This window comes from Hemitrygon akajei, chromosome 10 (assembly GCF_048418815.1).
Source record: "Hemitrygon akajei chromosome 10, sHemAka1.3, whole genome shotgun sequence".
Taxonomy (NCBI): domain Eukaryota; kingdom Metazoa; phylum Chordata; class Chondrichthyes; order Myliobatiformes; family Dasyatidae; genus Hemitrygon; species Hemitrygon akajei.
Window position 1 is genome coordinate 72,443,718 of NC_133133.1, and position 18,994 is coordinate 72,462,711.

Sequence of the window (18,994 nt, forward strand, 5' to 3'; positions counted from 1 at the left end):
ATACTAACTGTACCCTGGGTCCATTGTCACCACACTAACTGTACCCAGAGGCGATTCTCACCATACTAACTGTACCCTGAGGCCATTCTCACCACACTAACTGTACCCTGGGACCATTCTCACCACACTAACTGTGTCCTGCGTCCATTGTCACCACACTAACTGTACCCTGGGACCATTGTCACCACACTAACTGTGCCCTGGGACCATTCCCACCACACTAACTGTACCCTGGGTCCATTGTCACACACTAACTGTACCCTGGGACCATTGTCATCACACTAACTGTACCCTGGCTCCATTGTCACCACACTAACTGTACCCTGGGTCCATTCTCACCACACTAACTGTGCCCTGGGACCATTCTCACCACACTAACTGTGCCCTGGGTCCATTCTCACCACACTAACTGTACCCTGGGACCATTCTCACCACACTAACTGTGCCCTGGGTCCATTCTCACAACACTAACTGTACCCTGGGACCATTCTCGCCACACTAACTGTACCCTGGGACCATTCTCACCACACTAACTGTGCCCTGGGTCCATTGTCACCACACTAACTGTACCCTGGGTCCATTCTCACCACACTAACTGTACACTGGGTCCATTGTCACCACACTAACTGTATCCTGTGACCATTCTCACCACACTAACTGTACCCTGGGTCCATTCTCACCATACTAACTGTACCCTGGGTCCATTGTCACCACACTAACTGTACCCCGAGGCAATTCTCACCATATTAACTGTACCCTGAGGCCATTCTCACCACACTAACTGTACCCTGGGACCATTCTCACCACACTAACTGTGTCCTGGGTCCATTGTCACCACACTAACTGTTCCTTGGGACCATTGTCACCACACTAACTGTGCCCTGGGACCATTCTCACCACACTAACTGTACCCTGGGTCCAATGACACCACACTAACTGTACACTGGGTCCATTCTCACCACACTAACTGTACCCTGGGTCCATTCTCACCACACTAACAGTACCTTGGGACCATTCTCACCACACTAACTGTACCCTGGGTCCATTGTCACCACACTAACTGTTCCCTGGGACCATTCTCACCACACTAACTGTACCCTGGGAACATTGTCACCACACTAACTGTACCCTGGGACCATTCTCACCACACTAACTGTACCCTGGGACCATTCTCACCACACTAACTGTACCCTGGGTCCATTGCCACCACACTAACTGTGCCCTGGGACCATTCTCACCACACTAACTGTACCCTGGGACCATTCTCACCACACTAACTGTGCCCTGGGACAATTCTCACCACACTAACTGTACCCTGGGTACATTGTCACCACACTAACTGTAACCTGGGACCATTGTCACCACACTAACTGTGCCCTGGGACCATTCTCACCACACTAACTGTACCCTGGGTCCATTCTCACCACACTAACTGTGCCCTGGGACCATTCTCACCACACTAACTGTACCCTGGGTCCATTGTCACCACACTATCTGTACCCTGGGACCATTGTCACCACACTAACTGTGCTCTGGGACCATTCTCACCACACTAACTGTACCCTGGGACCATTGTCACCACACTAACTGTGCTCTGGGACCATTCTCACCACACTAACTGTACCCTGGGTCCATTGTCACCACACTAAGTGTACCCGGGGACCATTCACACCACACTAACTGTGCCCTGGGACCATTCTCACCACACTAACTGTACCCTGGGACCATTGTCACCACACTAACTGTGCCCTGAGGCCATTCTCACCACACTAACTGTACCCTGGGACCATTCCCACCACACTAACTGTGCCCTGGGTCCATTGTCACCACACTAACTGTGCCCTGGGACCATTCTCACCACACTAACTGTGCCCTTGGTCCATTGTCACCACACTATCTGTGCCCTGGGACCATTGTCACCACACTAACTGTGCCCTGGGACCATTCTCACCACACTAACTGTACCCTGGGTCCATTGTCACACACTAACTGTACACTGGGTCCATTCTCACCACACTAACTGTACCCTGGGTCCATTCTCACAACACTAACTGTGCCCTGGGACCATTGTCACCACACTAACTGTACCCTGGGTCCATTGTCACACACTAACTGTACACTGGGTCCATTCTCACCACACTAACTGTGCCCTGGGTCCATTGTCACCACACTAACTGTGCCCTGGGACCATTGTCACTACACTAACTGTACCCTGGGTCCATTGTCACCACACTAACTGTTCCTTGGGACCATTGTCACCACACTAACTGTGCCCTGGGACCATTCTCACCACACTAACTGTACCCTGGGTCCAATGACAACACACTAACTGTACACTGGGTCCATTCTCACCACACTAACTGTACCCTGGGTACATTCTCACCACACTAACAGTACCTTGGGACCATTCTCACCACACTAACTGTACCCTGGGTCCATTGTCACCACACTAACTGTTCCCTGGGACCATTCTCACGACACTAACTGTACCCTGGGAACATTGTCACCACACTAACTGTACCCTGGGACCATTCTCACCACACTAACTGTACCCTGGGTCCATTCTCACCACACTAACAGTACCTTGGGACCATTCTCACCACACTAACTGTACCCTGGGTCCATTGCCACCACACTAACTGTGCCCTGGGACCATTCTCACCACACTAACTGTACCCTGGGACCATTCTCACCACACTAACTGTGCCCTGGGACAATTCTCACCACACTAACTGTACCCTGGGTACATTGTCACCACACTAACTGTACCCTGGGACCATTGTCACCACACTAACTGTGCCCTGGAACCATTCTCACCACACTAACTGTACCCTGGGTCCATTCTCACCACACTAACTGTGCCCTGGGACCATTCTCACCACACTAACTGTACCCTGGGTCCATTGTCACCACACTATCTGTACCCTGGGACCATTGTCACCACACTAACTGTGCTCTGGGACCATTCTCACCACACTAACTGTCCCCTGGGTCCATTGTCACCACACTAAGTGTACCCTGGGACCATTCTCACCACACTAACTGTGCCCTGGGACCATTCTCACCACACTAACTGTACCCTGGGACCATTGTCACCACACTAACTGTGCCCTGAGGCCATTCTCACCACACTAACTGTACCCTGGGACCATTCTCACCACACTAACTGTGCCCTGGGTCCTTTGTCACCACACTAACTGTGCCCTGGGACCATTCTCACCACACTAACTGTGCCCTGGGTCCATTGTCACCACACTATCTGTGCCCTGGGACCATTGTCACCACACTAACTGTGCCCTGGGACCATTGTCACCACACTAACTGTACCCTGGGTCCATTGTCACACACTAACTGTACACTGGGTCCATTCTCACCACACTAACTGTGCCCTGGGTCCATTGTCACCACACTAACTGTGCCCTGGGACCATTGTCACTACACTAACTGTACCCTGGGTCCATTCTCACCACACTAACTGTACCCTGGGTCCATTCTCACCACACTAACTTTGTCCTGGGACCATTCACACCACACTAACTGTACCCTGGGTCCATTCTCACCACACTAACTGTGCCCTGGGACCATTCTTACCACACTAACTGTACCCTGGGTCAATTCTCACCACACTAACTGTGCCCTGGGACCATTCTCACCACACTAACTGTACCCTGGGTCCATTGTCACACACTAACTGTACACTGGGTCCATTCTCACCACACTAACTGTGCCCTGGGTCCTTTGTCACCACACTAACTGTGCCCTGGGACCATTGTCACCACACTAACTGTACCCTGGGTCCATTCTCACCATACTAACTGTACCCTGGGTCCATTCTCACCACACTAACTGTGCCCTGGGTCCATTGTCACCACACTAACTGTACCCTGGGTCCATTGTCACCACACTAACTGTACCCTGGGACCATTGTCATCACACTAACTGTGCCCTGGGTCCATTCTCACCACACTAACTGTACCCTGGGTCCATTCTCACCACACTAACTGTGCCCTGGGACCATTGTCACCACACTAACTGTACCCTGGGTCCATTCTCACCACACTAACTGTAGTCTGGGACCATTCTCACCATACTAACTGTACCCTGGTCCATTGACACCACACTAACTGTACCCTGAGGCCATTCTCACCACACTAACTGTATCCTGTGTCCATTGTCACCACACTAACTGTGCCCTGGGACCATTCTCACCACACTAACTGTGCCCTGGGACCACTGTCACCACACTAACTGTACCCCGAGGCGATTCTCACCATACTAACTGTACCCTGAGGCCATTCTCACCACACTAACTGTACCCTGGGACCATTCTCACCACACTAACAGTGTCCTGGGTCCATTGTCACCACACTAACTGTGCCCTGGGTCCATTCTCACAACACTAACTGTACCCTGGTTCCAATGTCACCACACTAACTATACCCTGGGACAATTCTCACCACACTAACTGTACCCTGGGTCCATTCTCACCACACTAACAGTACCTTGGGACCATTCTCACCACACTAACTGTACCCTGGGTCCATTGTCACCACACTAACTGTGCCCTGGGACCATTCTCAACACACTAACTGTACCCTGGGTCCATTGTCACCACACTAACTGTACCCTGGGTCCATTCTCGCCACACTAACTGTACACTGGGACCATTCTCACCACACTAACTGTACACTGGGACCATTCACACCACACTAACTGTGCCCTGGGACCATTCTCACCACACTAACTGTACCCTGGTTCCATTGTCACCACACTATCTGTACCCTGAGGCCATTCTCACCACACTAACTGTACCCTGGGTCCATTGTCACCACACTATCTGTACCCTGAGGCCATTCTCACCACACTAACTGTACCCTGGGTCCATTGTCACCACACTAAGTGTACCCTGGGATCATTCTCACCACACTAACTGTGCCCTGCGACCTTTCTCACCACACTAACTGTACCCTGGGACCATTGTCACCCCACTAACTGTACCCTGAGGCCATTCTCACCACACTAACTGTACCCTGGGACCATTCTCTACATACTAACTGTGCCCGGGGACCAGTCTCACCACACTAACTGTACCCTGGGTCCATTCTCACCACACTAACTGTACCCTGGGTCCATTGTCACACACTAACTGTACCCTGGGACCATTGTCACCACACTAACTGTACCCTGGGTCCATTGTCACCACACTAACTGTGCCCTGGGACAATTCTCACCACACTAAATGTACCCTGGTTCCAATGTCAGCACACTAACTGTACCCTGGGACCATTCTCACCACACTAACTGTACCCTGGGTCCATTCTCACCACACTAACAGTACCTTGGGACCATTCTCACCACACTAACTGTACGCTGGGTCCATTGTCACCACACTACCTGTGCACTGGGACCATTCTCACCACACTAACTGTACCCTGGGTCCATTTTCACCACACTATCTGTACCCTGGGACCATTGTCACCACACTAACTGTACCCTGGGACCATTCTCACCACACTAACTGTGCCCTGGGACCATTCTCACCACACTAACTGTACCCTGGTTCCATTGTCACCACACTATCTGCACCCTGGGACCATTGTCACCACACTAACTGTGCTCTGGGACCAATCTCACCACACTAACTGTACCCTGGGACCATTCTCACCACACTAACTGTACCCTGGGACCATTCTCACCACACTAACTGTGCCCTGGGACCATTCTCACCACAATAACTGTACCCTGGTTCCATTGTCACCACACTATCTGTACCCTGGGACCATTGTCACCACACTAACTGTACCCTGGGACCATTCTCACCACACGAACTGTGACCTGCGACCATTCTCACCGCACTAACTGTACCCTGGGACCATTGTCACCACACTAACTGTACCCTGAGGCCATTCTCACCACACTAACTGTACCCTTGGTTCATTCTCTACATACTAACTGTGCCCGGGGACCAGTCTCACCACACTAACTGTACCCTGGGTCCATTCTCACCACACTAACTGTACCCTGGGTCCATTGTCACACACTAACTGTACCCTGAACCATTGTCACCACACTAAATGTACCCTGGGTCCATTCTCACCACACTAACTGTACCCTGGTTCCATTCTGACCACACTAACTGTGCCCTGGGACCATTCTCACCACACTAACTGTGCCCTGGGTCCATTGTCACCACACTAACTGTGCCCTCGGTCCATTCTCACCACACCAACTGTACCCTGGGACGATTCTCACCACACTAACTGTACCCTGGGACCATTCTCGCCACACTAACTGTGCCCTGGGTCCATTGTCACCACACTAACTGTACACTGGGTCCATTGTCACCACACTAACTGTATCCTGTGACCATTCTCACCACACTAACTGTACCCTGGGTCCATTCTCACCATACTAACTGTACCCTGGGTCCATTCTCACCACACTAACTGTGCCCTGTGACCATTCTCACCACACTAACTGTACCCTGGGTCCATTGTCACCATACTAACTGTACCCTGGGTCCATTGTCACACACTAACTGTACCCTGGGACCATTGTCATCACACTAACTGTACAATGGGTCCATTGTCACCACACTAACTGTACCCTGGGTCCATTCTCACCACACTAACTGTGCCCTGGGACCATTCTCACCACACTAACTGTGCCCTGGGTCCATTCTCATCACACTAACTGTACCCTGGGACCATTCTCGCCAAACTAACTGTGCCCTGGGATCATTCTCACCACACTAACTGTGCCCTGGGTCCATTCTCACCACACTAACTGTACCCTGGGACCATTCTCGCCACACTAACTGTACCCTGGGACCATTCTCGCCACACTAACTGTGCCCTGGGTCCATTGTCACCACACTAACTGTACCCTGGGTCCATTCTCACCACACTAACTGTACACTGGGTCCATTGTCACCACACTAACTGTATCCTGTGACCATTCTCACCACACTAACTGTACCCTGGGTCCATTGTCACCACAGTAACTGTACACTGGGACCATTCTCACCACACTAACTGTACCCTGGGACCATTCTCACCACACTAACTGTACCCTGGGACCATTGTCACCACACTAACTGTGCCCTGGGACCATTCTCACCACATTAACTGTACCCTGGGACCATTCTCATCACACTAACTGTACCCTGGGTCCATTGTCACCACAGTAACTGTACACTGGGACCATTCTCACCACACTAACTGTACCCTGGGACCATTGTCACCACACTAACTGTACCCTGGGTCCATTGTCACCACACTAACTGTGCCCTGGGACCATTGTCATCACACTAACTGTACCCTGGGTCCATTCTCACCACACTAACTGTACCCTGTGACCATTCTCACCACACTAACTGTGCCCTGGGTCCATTGTCACCACACTAACTGTACCCTGGGACGATTCTCACCACACTAACTGTGTCCTGGGTCCATTGTCACCACACTAACTGTACCCTGGGACCATTGTCATCACACTAACTGTGCCCTGGGTCCATTCTCACCACACTAACTGTACCCTGGGTCCATTCTCACCACACTAACTGTGCCCTGGGACCATTGTCACCACACTAACTGTAGCCTGGGACCATTCTCACCATACTAACTGAACCCTGGTCCATTGTCACCACACTAACTGTACCCTGAGGCCATTCTCACCACACTAACTGTTCCCTGTGTCCATTGTCACCACACTAACTGTGCCCTGGGACCATTCTCACCACACTAACTGTGCCCTGGGACCACTGTCACAACACGAACTGTACGCTGGGACCATTATCACCACACTAACTGTACCCTGGGACCATTGTCACCACACTAACTGTGCCCTGGGACCATTCTCACCACACTAACTGTACCCTGGGTCCAATGTCACCACACTAACTGTACCCTGGGACCATTCTCACCACACTAACTGTACCCTGGGTCCATTCTCGCCACACTAACTGTACCCTGGGACAATTCTCACCACACTAACTGTGCCCTGGGACGATTCTCACCACACTAACTGTACCCTGGGTCCATTGTCACCACACTAACTGTACCCTGGGTCCATTGTCACCACACTAACTGTGCCCTGGGACCATTCTCACCACACTAACAGTACCCTGGTTCTATTGTCACCACACTATCTGTACCCTGGGACCATTGTCACCACACTAACTGTGCCCTGGGTCCATTCTCACCACACTAACTGTACCCTGGGACCATTCTCGCCACACTAACTGTAGCCTGGGACCATTCTCACCACACTAACTGTGCCCTGGGTCCATTGTCACCACACTAACTGTGCCCTGGGACCATTCTCACCACACTAACTGTACCCTGGGTCCATTGTCACACACTAACTGTACACTGGGTCCATTCTCACCACACTAACTGTACCCTGGGTCCATTGTCACCACACTAACTGTACCCTGGGTCCATTCTCACCACACTAACTGTGCCCTGGTACCATTCTCACCACACTAACTGTGCCCTGGGTCCATTCTCACCACACTAACTGTACCCTGGGACCATTCTCACCACACTAACTGTGCCGTGGGTCCATTCTCACAACACTAACTGTACCCTGGGACCATTCTCGCCACACTAACTGTACCCTGGGACCATTCTCACCACACTAACTGTGCCCTGGGTCCATTGTCACCACACTAACTGTACCCTGGGTCCATTCTCACCACACTAACTGTACACTGGGTCCATTGTCACCACACTAACTGTATCCTGTGACCATTCTCACCACACTAACTGTACCCTGGGTCCATTCTCACCATACTAACTGTACCCTGGGTCCATTGTCACCACACTAACTGTACCCCGAAGCGATTCTCACCATACTAACTGTACCCTGAGGCCATTCTCACCACACTAACTGTACCCTGGGACCATTCTCACCACACTAACTGTGTCCTGGGTCCATTGTCACCACACTAACTGTTCCTTGGGACCATTGTCACCACACTAACTGTGCCCTGGGACCATTCTCACCACACTAACTGTACCCTGGGTCCAATGACACCACACTAACTGTACACTGGGTCCATTCTCACCACACTAACTGTACCCTGGGTCCATTCTCACCACACTAACAGTACCTTGGGACCATTCTCACCACACTAACTGTACCCTGGGTCCATTGTCACCACACTAACTGTTCCCTGGGACCATTCTCACCACACTAACTGTACCCTGGGACCATTGTCACCACACTAACTGTACCCTGGGACCATTCTCACCACACTAACTGTACCCTGGGTCCATTCTCACCACACTAACAGTACCTTGGGACCATTCTCACCACACTAACTGTACCCTGGGTCCATTGTCACCACACTAACTGTGCCCTGGGACCATTCTCACCACACTAACTGTACCCTGGGACCATTCTCACCACACTAACTGTGCCCTGGGACAATTCTCACCACACTAACGGTACCCTGGGTACATTGTCACCACACTAACTGTACCCTGGGACCATTGTCACCACACTAACTGTGCCCTGGGACCATTCTCACCACACTAACTGTACCCTGGGTCCATTCTCACCACACTAACTGTACCCTGGGTCCATTCTCACCACACTAACAGTACCTTGGGACCATTCTCACCACACTAACTGTACCCTGGGTCCATTGTCACCACACTAACTGTGCCCTGGGACCATTCTCACCACACTAACTGTACCCTGGGACCATTCTCACCACACTAACTGTGCCCTGGGACAATTCTCACCACACTAACGGTACCCTGGGTACATTGTCACCACACTAACTGTACCCTGGGACCATTGTCACCACACTAACTGTGCCCTGGGACCATTCTCACCACACTAACTGTACCCTGGGTCCATTCTCACCACACTAACTGTGCCCTGGGACCATTCTCACCACACTAACTGTACCCTGGGTCCATTGTCACCACACTATCTGTACCCTGGGACCATTGTCACCACACTAACTGTGCTCTGGGTCCATTCTCACCACACTAACTGTACCCTGGGTCCATTGTCACCACACTAAGTGTACCCTGGGACCATTCTCACCACACTAACTGTACCCTGGGACCATTCTCAACACACTAACAGTACCTTGGGACCATTCTCACCACACTAACTGTACCCTGGGTCCATTCTCACCACACTAACTGTACCCTGGGACCATTGTCACCACACTAACTGTGCCCTGAGGCCATTCTCACCACACTAACTGTACCCTGGGACCATTCTCACCACACTAACTGTGCCCTGGGTCCATTGTCACCACACTAACTGTGCCCTGGGACCATTCTCACCACACTAACTGTGCCCTGGTTCCATTGTCACCACACTATCTGTGCCCTGGGACCATTGTCACCACACTAACTGTGCCCTGGGACCATTCTCACCACACTAACTGTACCCTGGGTCCATTGTCACACACTAACTGTACACTGGGTCCATTCTCACCACACTAACTGTACCCTGGGTCCATTCTCACAACACTAACTGTGCCCTGGGACCATTGTCACCACACTAACTGTACCCTGGGTCCATTGTCACACACTAACTGTACACTGGGTCCATTCTCACCACACTAACTGTGCCCTGGGTCCATTGTCACCACACTAACTGTGCCCTGGGACCATTGTCACTACACTAACTGTACCCTGGGTCCATTCTCACCACACTAACTGTACCCTGGGTCCATTCTCACCACACTAACTGTGTCCTGGGACCATTCACACCACACTAACTGTACCCTGGGTCCATTCTCACCACACTAACTGTGCCCTGGGACCATTCTCACCACACTAACTGTACCCTGGGTCCATTCTCACCACACTAACTGTGCCCTGGGACCAGTGTCACCACACTAAATGTACCCTGGGTCCATTGTCACACACTAACTGTACACTGGGTCCATTCTCACCACACTAACTGTGCCCTGGGTCCTTTGTCACCACACTAACTGTGCCCTGGGACCATTGTCACCACACTAACTGTACCCTGGGTCCATTCTCACCATACTAACTGTACCCTGGGTCCATTCTCACCACACTAACTGTGCCCTGGGTCCATTGTCACCACACTAACTGTACCCTGGGTCCATTCTCACCACACTAACTGTACACTGGGTCCATTGTCACCACACTAACTGTATCCTGTGACCATTCTCACCACACTAACTGTACCCTGGGTCCATTCTCACCATACTAACTGTACCCTGGGTCCATTCTCACCACACTAACTGTACCCTGTGACCATTCTCATCACACTAACTGTACCCTGGGTCCATTGTCACCATACTAACTGTACCCTGGGTCCATTCTCACCACACTAACTGTACACTGTGACCATTCTCACCACACTAACTGTGCACTAGGTCCATTGTAACCACACTAACTGTATCCTGGGACGATTCTCAACACACTAACTGTGTCCTGGGTCCATTGTCACCACACTAACTGTACTCTGGGACCATTGTCATCACACTAACTGTGCCCTGGGTCCATTCTCACCACACTAACTGTACCCTGGGTCCATTCTCACCACACTAACTGTGCCCTGGGACCATTGTCACCACACTAACTGTACCCTGGGTCCATTCTCACCACACTAACTGTAGCCTGGGACCATTCTCACCATACTAACTGTACCCTGGTCCATTGTCACCACACTAACTGTACCCTGAGGCCATTCTCACCACACTAACTGTATCCTGTGTCCATTGTCACCACACTAACTGTGCCCTGGGACCATTCTCACCACACTAACTGTGCCCTGGGACCACTGTCACCACACTAACTGTACCCCGAGGCGATTCTCACCATACTAACTGTACCCAGAGGCCATTCTCACCACACTAACTGTACCCTGGGACCATTCTCACCACACTAACAGTGTCCTGGGTCCATTGTCACCACACTAAGTGTACCCTGGGATCATTCTCACCACACTAACTGTGCCCTGCGACCTTTCTCACCACACTAACTGTACCCTGGGACCATTGTCTCCCCACTAACTGTACCCTGAGGCCATTCTCACCACACTAACTGTACCCTGGGACCATTCTCTACATACTAACTGTGCCCGGGGACCAGTCTCACCACACTAACTGTACCCTGGGTCCATTCTCACCACACTAACTGTACCCTGGGTCCATTGTCACACACTAACTGTACCCTGGGACCATTGTCACCACACTAACTGTACCCTGGGTCCATTGTCACCACACTAACTGTGCCCTGGGACAATTCTCACCACACTAAATGTACCCTGGTTCCAATGTCAGCACACTAACTGTACCCTGGGACCATTCTCACCACACTAACTGTACCCTGGGTCCATTCTCACCACACTAACAGTACCTTGGGACCATTCTCACCACACTAACTGTACGCTGGGTCCATTGTCACCACACTACCTGTGCCCTGGGACCATTCTCACCACACTAACTGTACCCTGGGTCCATTTTCACCACACTATCTGTACCCTGGGACCATTGTCACCACACTAACTGTACCCTGGGACCATTCTCACCACACTAACTGTGCCCTGGGACCATTCTCACCACACTAACTGTACCCTGGTTCCATTGTCACCACACTATCTGTACCCTGGGACCATTGTCACCACACTAACTGTGCTCTGGGACCAATCTCACCACACTAACTGTACCCTGGGACCATTCTCACCACACTAACTGTACCCTGGGACCATTCTCACCACACTAACTGTGCCCTGGGACCATTCTCACCACACTAACTGTACCCTGGTTCCATTGTCACCACACTATCTGTACCCTGGGACCATTGTCACCACACTAACTGTACCCTGGGACCATTCTCACCACACGAACTGTGACCTGCGACCATTCTCACCGCACTAACTGTACCCTGGGACCATTGTCACCACACTAACTGTACCCTGAGGCCATTCTCACCACACTAACTGTACCCTTGGTTCATTCTCTACATACTAACTGTGCCCGGGGACCAGTCTCACCACACTAACTGTACCCTGGGTCCATTCTCACCACACTAACTGTACCCTGGGTCCATTGTCACACACTAACTGTACCCTGAACCATTGTCACCACACTAACTGTACCCTGGGTCCATTCTCACCACACTAACTGTACCCTGGTTCCATTCTGACCACACTAACTGTGCCCTGGGACCATTCTCACCACACTAACTGTGCCCTGGGTCCATTGTCACCACACTAACTGTGCCCTCGGTCCATTCTCACCACACCAACTGTACCCTGGGACGATTCTCACCACACTAACTGTACCCTGGGACCATTCTCGCCACACTAACTGTGCCCTGGGTCCATTGTCACCACACTAACTGTACACTGGGTCCATTGTCACCACACTAACTGTATCCTGTGACCATTCTCACCACACTAACTGTACCCTGGGTCCATTCTCACCATACTAACTGTACCCTGGGTCCATTCTCACCACACTAACTGTGCCCTGTGACCATTCTCACCACACTAACTGTACCCTGGGTCCATTGTCACCATACTAACTGTACCCTGGGTCCATTGTCACACACTAACTGTACCCTGGGACCATTGTCATCACACTAACTGTACAATGGGTCCATTGTCACCACACTAACTGTACCCTGGGTCCATTCTCACCACACTAACTGTGCCCTGGGACCATTCTCACCACACTAACTGTGCCCTGGGTCCATTCTCATCACACTAACTGTACCCTGGGACCATTCTCGCCAAACTAACTGTGCCCTGGGATCATTCTCACCACACTAACTGTGCCCTGGGTCCATTCTCACCACACTAACTGTACCCTGGGCCCATTCTCGCCACACTAACTGTACCCTGGGACCATTCTCGCCACACTAACTGTGCCCTGGGTCCATTGTCACCACACTAACTGTACCCTGGGTCCATTCTCACCACACTAACTGTACACTGGGTCCATTGTCACCACACTAACTGTATCCTGTGACCATTCTCACCACACTAACTGTACCCTGGGTCCATTGTCACCACAGTAACTGTACACTGGGACCATTCTCACCACACTAACTGTACCCTGGGACCATTCTCACCACACTAACTGTACCCTGGGACCATTGTCACCACACTAACTGTGCCCTGGGACCATTCTCACCACATTAACTGTACCCTGGGACCATTCTCATCACACTAACTGTACCCTGGGTCCATTGTCACCACAGTAACTGTACACTGGGACCATTCTCACCACACTAACTGTACCCTGGGACCATTGTCACCACACTAACTGTACCCTGGGTCCATTGTCACCACACTAACTGTGCCCTGGGACCATTGTCATCACACTAACTGTACCCTGGGTCCATTCTCACCACACTAACTGTACCCTGTGACCATTCTCACCACACTAACTGTGCCCTGGGTCCATTGTCACCACACTAACTGTACCCTGGGACGATTCTCACCACACTAACTGTGTCCTGGGTCCATTGTCACCACACTAACTGTACCCTGGGACCATTGTCATCACACTAACTGTGCCCTGGGTCCATTCTCACCACACTAACTGTACCCTGGGTCCATTCTCACCACACTAACTGTGCCCTGGGACCATTGTCACCACACTAACTGTAGCCTGGGACCATTCTCACCATACTAACTGTACCCTGGTCCATTGTCACCACACTAACTGTACCCTGAGGCCATTCTCACCACACTAACTGTTCCCTGTGTCCATTGTCACCACACTAACTGTGCCCTGGGACCATTCTCACCACACTAACTGTGCCCTGGGACCACTGTCACAACACGAACTGTACGCTGGGACCATTATCACCACACTAACTGTACCCTGGGACCATTGTCACCACACTAACTGTGCCCTGGGACCATTCTCACCACACTAACTGTACCCTGGGTCCAATGTCACCACACTAACTGTACCCTGGGACCATTCTCACCACACTAACTGTACCCTGGGTCCATTCTCGCCACACTAACTGTACCCTGGGACAATTCTCACCACACTAACTGTGCCCTGGGACGATTCTCACCACACTAACTGTACCCTGGGTCCATTGTCACCACACTAACTGTACCCTGGGTCCATTGTCACCACACTAACTGTGCCCTGGGACCATTCTCACCACACTAACAGTACCCTGGTTCTATTGTCACCACACTATCTGTACCCTGGGACCATTGTCACCACACTAACTGTGCCCTGGGTCCATTCTCACCACACTAACTGTACCCTGGGACCATTCTCGCCACACTAACTGTAGCCTGGGACCATTCTCACCACACTAACTGTGCCCTGGGTCCATTGTCACCACACTAACTGTGCCCTGGGACCATTCTCACCACACTAACTGTACCCTGGGTCCATTGTCACACACTAACTGTACACTGGGTCCATTCTCACCACACTAACTGTACACTGGGTCCATTGTCACCACACTAACTGTACCCTGGGTCCATTCTCACCACACTAACTGTGCCCTGGTACCATTCTCACCACACTAACTGTGCCCTGGGTCCATTCTCACCACACTAACTGTACCCTGGGACCATTCTCACCACACTAACTGTGCCGTGGGTCCATTCTCACAACACTAACTGTACCCTGGGACCATTCTCGCCACACTAACTGTACCCTGGGACCATTCTCACCACACTAACTGTGCCCTGGGTCCATTGTCACCACACTAACTGTACCCTGGGTCCATTCTCACCACACTAACTGTACACTGGGTCCATTGTCACCACACTAACTGTATCCTGTGACCATTCTCACCACACTAACTGTACCCTGGGTCCATTCTCACCATACTAACTGTACCCTGGGTCCATTGTCACTACACTAACTGTACCCCGAGGCGATTCTCACCATACTAACTGTACCCTGAGGCCATTCTCACCACACTAACTGTACCCTGGGACCATTCTCACCACACTAACTGTGTCCTGGGTCCATTGTCACCACACTAACTGTTCCTTGGGACCATTGTCACCACACTAACTGTGCCCTGGGACCATTCTCACCACACTAACTGTACCCTGGGTCCAATGACACCACACTAACTGTACACTGGGTCCATTCTCACCACACTAACTGTACCCTGGGTCCATTCTCACCACACTAACAGTACCTTGGGACCATTCTCACCACACTAACTGTACCCTGGGTCCATTGTCACCACACTAACTGTTCCCTGGGACCATTCTCACCACACTAACTGTACCCTGGGACCATTGTCACCACACTAACTGTACCCTGGGACCATTCTCACCACACTAACTGTACCCTGGGTCCATTCTCACCACACTAACAGTACCTTGGGACCATTCTCACCACACTAACTGTACCCTGGGTCCATTGTCACCACACTAACTGTGCCCTGGGACCATTCTCACCACACTAACTGTACCCTGGGACCATTCTCACCACACTAACTGTGCCCTGGGACAATTCTCACCACACTAACGGTACCCTGGGTACATTGTCACCACACTAACTGTACCCTGGGACCATTGTCACCACACTAACTGTGCCCTGGGACCATTCTCACCACACTAACTGTACCCTGGGTCCATTCTCACCACACTAACTGTACCCTGGGTCCATTCTCACCACACTAACAGTACCTTGGGACCATTCTCACCACACTAACTGTACCCTGGGTCCATTGTCACCACACTAACTGTGCCCTGGGACCATTCTCACCACACTAACTGTACCCTGGGACCATTCTCACCACACTAACTGTGCCCTGGGACAATTCTCACCACACTAACGGTACCCTGGGTACATTGTCACCACACTAACTGTACCCTGGGACCATTGTCACCACACTAACTGTGCCCTGGGACCATTCTCACCACACTAACTGTACCCTGGGTCCATTCTCACCACACTAACTGTGCCCTGGGACCATTCTCACCACACTAACTGTACCCTGGGTCCATTGTCACCACACTATCTGTACCCTGGGACCATTGTCACCACACTAACTGTGCTCTGGGACCATTCTCACCACACTAACTGTACCCTGGGTCCATTGTCACCACACTAAGTGTACCCTGGGACCATTCTCACCACACTAACTGTACCCTGGGACCATTCTCAACACACTAACAGTACCTTGGGACCATTCTCACCACACTAACTGTACCCTGGGTCCATTCTCACCACACTAACTGTACCCTGGGACCATTGTCACCACACTAACTGTGCCCTGAGGCCATTCTCACCACACTAACTGTACCCTGGGACCATTCTCACCACACTAACTGTGCCCTGGGTCCATTGTCACCACACTAACTGTGCCCTGGGACCATTCTCACCACACTAACTGTGCCCTGGTTCCATTGTCACCACACTATCTGTGCCCTGGGACCATTGTCACCACACTAACTGTGCCCTGGGACCATTCTCACCACACTAACTGTACCCTGGGTCCATTGTCACACACTAACTGTACACTGGGTCCATTCTCACCACACTAACTGTACCCTGGGTCCATTCTCACAACACTAACTGTGCCCTGGGACCATTGTCACCACACTAACTGTACCCTGGGTCCATTGTCACACACTAACTGTACACTGGGTCCATTCTCACCACACTAACTGTGCCCTGGGTCCATTGTCACCACACTAACTGTGCCCTGGGACCATTGTCACTACACTAACTGTACCCTGGGTCCATTCTCACCACACTAACTGTACCCTGGGTCCATTCTCACCACACTAACTGTGTCCTGGGACCATTCACACCACACTAACTGTACCCTGGGTCCATTCTCACCACACTAACTGTGCCCTGGGACCATTCTCACCACACTAACTGTACCCTGGGTCCATTCTCACCACACTAACTGTGCCCTGGGACCAGTGTCACCACACTAAATGTACCCTGGGTCCATTGTCACACACTAACTGTACACTGGGTCCATTCTCACCACACTAACTGTGCCCTGGGTCCTTTGTCACCACACTAACTGTGCCCTGGGACCATTGTCACCACACTAACTGTACCCTGGGTCCATTCTCACCATACTAACTGTACCCTGGGTCCATTCTCACCACACTAACTGTGCCCTGGGTCCATTGTCACCACACTAACTGTACCCTGGGTCCATTCTCACCACACTAACTGTACACTGGGTCCATTGTCACCACACTAACTGTATCCTGTGACCATTCTCACCACACTAACTGTACCCTGGGTCCATTCTCACCATACTAACTGTACCCTGGGTCCATTCTCACCACACTAACTGTACCCTGTGACCATTCTCATCACACTAACTGTACCCTGGGTCCATTGTCACCATACTAACTGTACCCTGGGTCCATTCTCACCACACTAACTGTACACTGTGACCATTCTCACCACACTAACTGTGCACTAGGTCCATTGTAACCACACTAACTGTATCCTGGGACGATTCTCAACACACTAACTGTGTCCTGGGTCCATTGTCACCACACTAACTGTACTCTGGGACCATTGTCATCACACTAACTGTGCCCTGGGTCCATTCTCACCACACTAACTGTACCCTGGGTCCATTCTCACCACACTAACTGTGCCCTGGGACCATTGTCACCACACTAACTGTACCCTGGGTCCATTCTCACCACACTAACTGTAGCCTGGGACCATTCTCACCATACTAACTGTACCCTGGTCCATTGTCACCACACTAACTGTACCCTGAGGCCATTCTCACCACACTAACTGTATCCTGTGTCCATTGTCACCACACTAACTGTGCCCTGGGACCATTCTCACCACACTAACTGTGCCCTGGGACCACTGTCACCACACTAACTGTACCCCGAGGCGATTCTCACCATACTAACTGTACCCTGAGGCCATTCTCACCACACTAACTGTACCCTGGGACCATTCTCACCACACTAACAGTGTCCTGGGTCCATTGTCACCACACTAACTGTACCCTGGGACCATTGTCACCACACTAACTGTGCCCTG